Source organism: Oryx dammah, unplaced genomic scaffold, assembly GCF_014754425.2.
Source record: "Oryx dammah isolate SB20612 unplaced genomic scaffold, SCBI_Odam_1.1 HiC_scaffold_14, whole genome shotgun sequence".
NCBI classification, from domain to species: Eukaryota; Metazoa; Chordata; class Mammalia; order Artiodactyla; family Bovidae; genus Oryx; species Oryx dammah.
Window position 1 is genome coordinate 20638678 of NW_024070198.1, and position 7789 is coordinate 20646466.

A 7789-nucleotide genomic window follows, 5' to 3' on the forward strand; every position below is an offset into this window, starting at 1 on the left:
AAGATGGCCACCGTGGGTCAAATCATAGCTACAGACATGGGTTTTGAAAGTTTTTGAAGTTGGTTGGCAACATTTAGGATAAACTTGAAAAACAAAAACTTGGTTTCTCTGGAAAATTAGAAGATCTGGCAACAGTTAAATCACATTTCTCATTTGACAACAGTTGGCTCAAGCTGAGTATCTACCACCACTTTGGGCACATTCCTTCCAGTTTGCCAGTCACCACTCTTCACTTTGGTACCTAATAACTGGTTTATCTCACCTCTGTGACCTGTGTGACTGACTTTTTTGCATGCCACCTCCGAACTAGAGATTTTTCAGGATTCCTAACAGCTGATTGATAGCTGAGGGAAAGGCTCAGGAAAAGTGCAGTCCCTGCCCGCCTCTCTATTCTCATCGTCCCTACCCTGGCTGGGTCATCTTTTCCCATCTATGTGGCCCTAGGGCTGGCTTCAGCCCGTGGAAGAAATACACTAGAAGTTTCCTGGCTCAAACTTCTCCACATTTGCTGCTCTTGGCTATAACCAGACTGCTTCCAGATATTCTCTTGCCCTCTCTGCCTGGGCTCTGATCTCACATCTCAGTTGATGTGAACTTCCTGCTTACCTTGGTTATTTAACCACAGCCTCGCTTTGGGGTTTAGGGCTCCCAGGCTCTGCTTTATGAAGCTCCCATAGCTGACTAGACCTGGTCTGTCAGGCTTGGTTGTGAATCTTCCAATGCAGACTCCCAAATCCCAACCATCTCCACCGTCACTGCTCACTCACTGGGCAGTGTGGTTACTCAGCTGAGGAATGGAGGACTGTTGAAGGTTCAGGAGACATGGGAGGTGAGGTTGGAAGTATTTGCACTTTCAAGAGAAGGATGGAGGCTGAAGCCAATCACAGTGTAAGGAGGCAGACAGGAGAAGGCTTTTTAGGTGAGGGAGGCCAGCAAGCCTAGTTGTAGACAGAGAAGGCAGCAGGAGAGAGAGAATTCAGGTGTGAGAAGAAAGTCACAGAAGAGGCACAGGGTGATAGGATAGGAAATAGCAATAGTTGGTGACACCCAGGGAGATTCTGAAGCTTAGATGCATCTTAACACCTCAAGAGTTGCAGGAGTGGGCACCGTTGGAATTCTGTAGTCCCCTAGAGTTAGGGTTAAGAAAATGAGGTTAGGAGAGTAGAAAAAGGGCATGGCCATGATGGGGCCAGACCTGGGATAAGAGAAATTTCCAGCGGTGCAGCCAGCAGTATCTCGCAGTATCTGTAGACATAGTAGAAACATCTGAACCAAATGGTCATGAAGCTTGGTGAAAACGAGACCCAGTGAAGGTTGTTATTGGATCCACATCAGCCTAGACTAGAAAGATGTCTGCAGCAGTATGCCTTAAGGCTCAGTCTGGGCCTGTGTCCTCTGACATTTTTATTGACAACTGACCAAGGCGGCAGGCTCATCAAGTTTGCAGGTGATAGAGCTAGGAGGGGCAGCTAATACTTTGCATGAAAGAGTCAGGATTCAAAACGATTTCAACAGGCTGGAACACTGGGCTGGAACCAACAAGATTAAATTTAACAGGGATAAATGTAGAGTCCTGCACTTAGGTTAAAACAAAATCAATGACATAAGTACTGGGTGGGGGGCGCGGACCAAGCTTGACAGCGGTTCATGAAGAAAAGACCTGGGGGGTTTAGTTGACTGCAAACTCAATATGAGTCAGCTGTGTGATGTGACTGCTAAAACCTCAAATACCATCATGAACTGCATTAACCAAAAAGGAGCAGCCAAATAAAGGGAAATGCTTACCCCACTGTTTTCTGAGACTGTCAGGCCACCTCTGGAATACTGGGTCCAATTCTGAGGTCCATTTTCCTAAGGAGGTCAGTGACGAGAGAATATTTTGAACAAGCAGCCAGTGTGGCATTAGGCTTGAATACTGCCAGAAAGTTTCCAGAAATTCTGTGGTGCTGAGGTTCTGGGATGAAGGGCAGAAGTGACCCCTGGCAAAGATGGTTGTATCTGGAGCACTTTCCTGCTACTTGGGAGGCTTCCCTAGTAGCTCAGACAGTAAAGAATCTGCCTGCAATGCGGGAGACCCGGGATCAATCCCTGGATTGGGAAGATCCCCTGGAGAAGGAAATGGCAACCCACTCCAGTATTCTTGCCTAGAGAATTCTATGGACAAAGGAGCCTGGCGAGCTACAGTTTCTGAGGTCGCAAACAGTCAGACGTGACTTAACGACTGACACACACACATGGGGACCTACTTTTCCTCACTTCCTATGGGTACCCAGAGGCATTGGCCTGCGAATTTCATCCCAGATTTCCCGAAGTCGGGCAATTGGGGGTCACTTAGAAGGGGTCTAGGATGGGGATCAGTGTGAGAACAGGTAGAGAAACGGGGCAGTGTGGCAGTAAGGAATCTGCACACTTGGACCTCAGGAACACCTTCCCAGCGTCCTTCTCCGGACATGTAGTCCCCACTTCTGTCACAGCGTGGCGCCCTCACTCCATGCCGAGATCCCTAGTTCGCAGCGGGAGCCAAGTGGGCAGCAAGGCCGCAGCTGCCCTTCCCGCACTCCCCGCTGCAGGGAGCCCGCGGGGCCGTTCTGCTGATGTGTGACTGGCCTGGGGCTCCCGTGTGGCAAGAAGACAAACAGACTTGGAATTCAGGTGTGGCTCCTGTTACAGCTGAGCATTCTGGCCTGAGCTAGTGTGCACGCAGCCTCTTGTCTGCCCTGGCACAGAGCCCAGGGTGCAGAGAGGTGATCCTCTGGCAGGAGGGTTCCTTGGCACCAAGAGCTTCATCTCTGTGGGGTCATGGACCAACCCAAATCCCCTGCCATGGGCTGGCCAACTGACTGTTCGCAGTTTACCTAAACCAAGTTTTGTTTGTCTTGAGTTCCTTAACTACTTGAAGTAGAATAACATTGCCAAGTTCATAGAGTTGTTAGGAGGAATGAGTCAGGTGTCTAGGGCAATGATTCTGAACAGTTACAGGAATCACCAGAGGAGCTTGTTGAAAGTATAGATTTGTGGCTCCATCAGCAGTCATTTGGTAGTTCTGGATGAAGCTCAGGAATCTTTTTAGTCGGCTCCTCAGGTGATTCCGATGTCCACGGCATTCTGAGAAACTGACCCAGGACACGTAAGATGACCTCGTACGCGTTAGTTCTGTTTCTCAGAGCATACAAGCACAGTGTGGCGATCAAGAGTACACAATCTTTCTCTCTAGATTGTTTAGCCAACATGTTGGGAGGAGGAGGATGGGTCTGGGGACAGGGACACGATGTTTAAGCCCAGAATGGGTGTTTGAGACCTGAGGAGGCTGATGTCAGGAGGGCCATAGAGGAGCTGGGGTGCTGGCATTGTTGGAGAGTGATGGGGGTGTGTCAGTATATTGTATATTGGGTATACTGTATATTGTGTCAGTATATTGTAATGCTGAATGTAATGTATTGTTGAAGGGAATGAGATCAAAGTGTACTGGGGGGAAGGAGCAGTGAGGGTGGGTTGGGGTACATTGGCGTTTTCTTGAGGAGCTGGAGCTGGAGGTTTGTTACATCTTGATGGGGCCACGAAGATGAAGTGGTGGAGACTGTGATGCTCAGTGAAGCCCCACGGGGGCAGTCATGCTTCGTGATTTATGGTGAGACATCAAGCCCAGGCTTCTGACTATTCTCTTTTTGGTTCTAAGAGGGGAGATGAATACTCCTTAAGGTTCTGGGGGAACTTTTCTGCTCCCAGAATGTACCAGTGAAGTGTGTGTGTGTGTGTGTGTGAGAGAGAGAGAGAGAGAGAGCGAGAGAGCGAGAGAATGGGGAGGGGAAGGTGAGCTTATGTAATGAGATTTTGAAAAGTCTCCCTGAATTTCCTGACTTACTTGAGGAGAGGGAGTCAGTTTCTGCTCAGTCAATCAGTTTCCTCTTCCCTACCTTCACATACAGAATAATGTTAGACCTGCCTGGTTTCTCTTGGGGTTCAACTCGCCAAAAGGGGGCACTCTTGTCAGCTGCTCATGAACATGAGGATGTCTGCTGACTGAAAACACCTTCTAGAAGCTCTGAAGATCTTTCCAGAGGAACATTCTAGAAAGAATCCTCAAATTTCAAATCCTTGAACACTGGAATTGGAAGAGATCCTAGATGCCACCTGATGCAGTCTCCCTCAGTTTGGTCCTGGAAGGACCTTATGAGGACACCCTACTTTCTAAGCCTTTGGATATCCCAGAGCATGGTGTGGGAGACAATTCATATGTTACCTAGGGAAAGGGGGCGCTCCTTAGAGTCAGGTAGGGTTTTGTGGGTTCTGCTGGTAAACACCTAGGAGGTCAGAGGTAGATGAGAGCCTATAGAGGGCTCCTTAGAGCCAGGCAGCTGGAGCTACACCTTAAAATGGGTGGAATTTATTTTTAGTTACATTTGTTCAACGATTTTATGAAAAACAAAAAATACTGGGATGAGAGGGTGAGGCATCTGTCTATAGGGGAGCCTGAATCCATCTTTGGTTTGGCAGACAGTAGAGAGACCACCTTGCTTAGAGAGCTGGGACCACTGTCAGAGGAGAGTAAGTGAAGAAGACAGAGTGGTCTGGCTGTGGTGGGAGGGGCAAGACTGAAGCCAGAGGAAGGACACTGGGGGTTGGGCTCTCAGCAGGGATGGTGAGGGTTGAGGCTTGAGGAGCAGTTGAGAGCACCCGGTACTCTTGCCTGGAAAATCTCATGGACAGAGGAGCCTGCTAGGACGCAGACCATGGGGTCGCTAAGAGTCAGACACGACTGAGCAACTTCACTTTCACTTTTCACTTTCATGCATTGGAGAAGGAAATGACAACCCACTCCAGTGTTCTTGCCTGGAGAATTCCAGGGATGGGGGAGCCTGGTGGGCTGCCATCTATGGAGTTGCACAGAGTCGGACACGACTGAAGTGGCTTAGCAGCAGGAGACAGAAGAGAGAAGAGGTTTCCAGGGTCAGATGTGAACATACTTCCCATCCAGAGAAGCACTGCTCAAGGAAGCAGGAATGGAACCCAGAGAATGGAGGTCATTGAGCTGGAGAGAAAACAGGAGTGGCAGTCAGAGCTCAAACTCCAGTAGCCTCATTTGGTATAAGAAGCAAGTAAGTGAAGGTCCTTAGAGTTGGTGATTAAGATGTCAGCAGAATAGTAGGGGTTAAAGAGTGAGTTTGTGGATAAGAAATGGGGCAGTAAGTATAGACCACTCTGGGTTATCCTTTGAGAAATATACAGGGGGCTGAAGATGGGCTGAAGTCTGAAAAACAAGCTGCAGCAAAGCTTTATTAGCCTGGGGGAGAGGAATAAATCTGTGGACAGAGGACAGGGGAGGAGCTTGGAGAGGAAGAGACTGAGAGGTTGGAGAGCTTGGACAGTTGGAGAGAAAGAGATTGAGCAGACACTGGGAAGAGCCAGTTGTAGACAAGGATCGAAGCTGCATCTCCTGCATTGGCAGGTGGATTCTTTACCACTGAGCCGCCAGGGAAACCCATCCATGAATTAGGTAGATGCTATGATTATTATTACTATTTTATAAATGAGGAAATTGAGGTTCAGAGAGGGGAAGTAACTTAGCTGAGGCCACACAGCCAGTCGATGTCAGAGTTAAGTGTTTGGTTTTTCTGATTCCCAAGCATGTGCTTTCTGCTGTGCCTTTTAATCACTACTCACTAGGTAAGTGACCTTGAACAAATTAATTTCTTCCTCACTTTCTTCATCTGGAAAGTAGGAATAATAATAATGCTAGCTCACAGATTTTTGTGAGGCTTAAATAGATTAATATATGAAAAGGGCTTAAAACAGGGTCTAGTACATAGAAACTGCTACGTAAGAGGATGCTGCCATTATTACTATTATTTGTCATTAATCCTCATAGCCTCCAGCCAGAAGCTAAGGACTTATAGAGAAGTGAAAGATCTTGGAACATACAGGTAATTTAGAAAGGATCAAGTAGTGAGAGAAAAGTGAGAGAACCGTATCGTACCAGTGGTTCTCAACCAGGGGTGTTTTTGTTGATGTGGTCAGGAGGAGCTCCTGGGTTTTGGTGGAATCAGGAGTGTTAACAGTGTGCAGTCATTTCCCAGTTGAGAATGTGCAGGAGAAACTTAGCTAGAAAGGATGCTTGGTATTAATTCCAATTCCAATTCCAGAGACTGGGAGCAGCTCGAGCAAGTGTCGGGAGGAGCTTGAAGATCTGCCTGGCTGGGGATAATTAGACTCTGTTGGAGGCAAGTGTTCCTGGAGGGAAGGGAAGGGTTAGGGCTGCAGAGGAGGCTGGGAGCACATCCTAGAAGGTAAGACTGAGGGCTCTGGACACTGAGCAGAGAAATGGAAACCCGTGGGGTTCTGGGTGAGAGCATGGCATACTTAGGGAGACCACTCATGCAGTCAGGGAAGACAGTGGGTAAGAGGGGGAGAATCTGGACCAAACCCTGGAAGAAAGACTCATGAACTGGACTAGATTTGGGGCTGATTTATGCAAATAAGCAGCAACCTAAGGGACACTTGAAGGAAAACTCCCAGTGTGAAGATGCATGAATGGAGAGTGGGCTGAACCTAGAGAGCAGGCACATGACCTAGCAGAGAATTCTGGGAGAGGTGAGCTGGTTTGGGACTCAGATGGTCACAGTGAATTTAGTGTGTAGTGATGGGGAATCTGGAAGGAGATGTCTGGTGAGGAACTGGGGATGCTGGTTGAAAGTCAGGACTGAAGTACCGATTTGGGAGTCATTAATCCACATTATTGAGTACGCTCAATACACATATAAAAGAGGGCCCCTTTGAGGGTCATTCCTATGGGGTTGCTAGTTGAATTTAAAGTCCTGCTTGTAGATAAGTTGGTCATGGGAGAGAGTGTAGAGAGGAAAGCACTGAAAACCTTCAGACTGAGCCTTGGCCCCTTCTACAGGTAAGAAGAGTTGCTGGGAGAGAATCAGAGAGGTTGGAGAACTAGGAGAGGGCATAGAGCGTCCCGGAGGGCATCACCAGCGCCAGATACCCCAGAGAAGAGGCCTGGGGCTGGCTGCTTCCAGAGCAAGTGACTTCAGGACAGCAGTAGGTGGAGGCCAGAGACAGGCAGAGGGGCCACTAAAGGAAGGAAGCAGTGGGTAAGGATGGCTGGTGGGCTGGAGAAGTTTGAGAACTCAAGGAAAACGAGAATCGAGGTTCCCGAGGCAGGTTGTACAGCGGGTATGTGAGAGAGAGGAGACACTGAGACTGATGGAGCAGGAGTGGAAGCACCCCTCTGAGCTGAGGGGCTCCCAAAGAGCCACCCCCACCGCAGGTACGAAGTAGGAGAGTTCTCCTGGCTCCATTCCTGGCCTTTCTCTGCTCTTCTTTTAACCCCTAGTTTAGGCTATTATTTCCTCTTTCCCTGCCTCAAGAAACAGAGAAAAACAGCCCATGTCATGTAGCTATCTTGATTTATCTGGCCTTTCCACCCTGCCCTCCAGAGTCAGCGATTCTCACCTCCTGTGCCCTCAGCCTTCCCTTCTCCAGGATAAAGTTCAGTTCCTGTAAGGAGACTGGACTACAGAGTTTTTTCCCATTTGCCATCCTCAGTGCACGTGGCCTTTCAGAAAGCTTGTGGACCACCCTGTGCCCTTCTCCCCTCCCCCGTTGTCTTCTGCTAACCCTATCCAGGCAGGACTGGCCTTTTTTTGTATGTTGCTTTGATCGCAGTCCCTTCTGAGAAATGGTTCCCTGATCCCTCCCCCAACAACTCCCTGGTCTCTGAGTCTGTCACCAGACTTAGGAATCAGCAGAGGATGTTGAAAACTCTCCTCGAGGAATCCTCCAC